The following is a 1345-nucleotide window of genomic DNA, read 5'->3' as shown; positions in this document are numbered from 1 at the left end:
TCTCTTTCTTTCTGGCAAGCGCACACGCCCTATAGCAAAAACCTCTCCAAAAAAAAGATGTAGAAGGTAGCAAATTCTTGTCTTGAATAGTACATAGATAAATGATATTGTTAAGAGTAGATGTTTAAGAAATAAGGGCCTAAGCGTATTAGAGGAATATGATTTTTAACCAAAGAGGTTTCTTCTGAAAAGAGACCTGAGAGTGGGGTGAAAGGAAGGCAACTTCAACTTTTTATGTGGCCCTCTATATTTGAATATTTATTTCTGTGTACTTACGATCACTTTTTGAAAAACAACTTTTTGAGAGTTTTTTTTTTGTTGTTGTTGTTATAGGCACATGTGCTCGCCAGAAGGACAGAGAGAAACCGAGAGACAGAAAGCGAGAACTCACCCCCTGGGGGGATGTCCATGCCGCAATCCCTTCTCCTCCCTTCTCCTCTAGGGATCTTGGGCACACACGCACATGCGCCCAGTGTGAGTTTAAGCCACTGAGTCCGGGACTCGAACCACAGTCACCTACATGGGAGTCCAGCAACATAGCCATTATGCCAACTGCTGGTCCCAACAACGTTTTTTTATATAATCAACTCGAACTACCTGAGAGGTCATTTAGCACAGAGCTTTCATTTTAGAGCCTAAAACCGAGCCCAAGCCAGTTAAATTATTTGTTGGGGGTCACATGTTTAGTATAGAGTTGAGAGGTTAGAATTCAGGTCTCTTTAATTCCAGTTTGTTTGTCATACAACAGACACATAGCCCGGGAAGGAAGTAAGGGCAGGGTTACAGGCCACACTCACTGCCATGTTCACTGCCTTTGCCATGGTGTTAAGGTCTACACTTCTTGTTGCACTCATTTAGTCAGTCCAGTCAGCAAGTACCTGAGTTCCTACAATGCATCAAGCCTCCTCAAAGTGGGGAGGTTACGCTTCCTGTTACAGAGCCCTGCTGCTAGAACATTTTTATCTAGAGCTCACTCAGTGCCACTGAACCTATGCTTAAAAGAAGCTTCTTAGAGTCTCATTTATTAGTTGAGCATGGATTTATAATCAAGGCCGAGTTATTTATATCTTTTAATAAAGGCTGAATTACATTTCATTAGGGCTAAGGATTTATGTAATGCATTTTCCTTGGCTACTATCTGGTCTACTTTCCTTACTATAGAACTACAGTTCTCTGAAATCTCAATCTCAGTACTCCATTTGGGATACTATGAAGACAAGTGTTTTGAGACTATAAAGTTCTCTTCATTAACTGTATGATCACCAAGTAAATATATTAGTGGCCAATTGTGACAGTGAGAATATAAGCCTTCAGAAACTTGTAGAAATCTTGGAGCCAACTTTAA

Source organism: Tupaia chinensis, unplaced genomic scaffold (assembly GCF_000334495.1).
Source record: "Tupaia chinensis unplaced genomic scaffold, TupChi_1.0 Scaffold000153_1, whole genome shotgun sequence".
Taxonomy (NCBI): domain Eukaryota; kingdom Metazoa; phylum Chordata; class Mammalia; order Scandentia; family Tupaiidae; genus Tupaia; species Tupaia belangeri.
The sequence above is the reverse complement of the archived record's forward strand: the minus strand, read 5'-3'. Positions refer to the sequence as shown.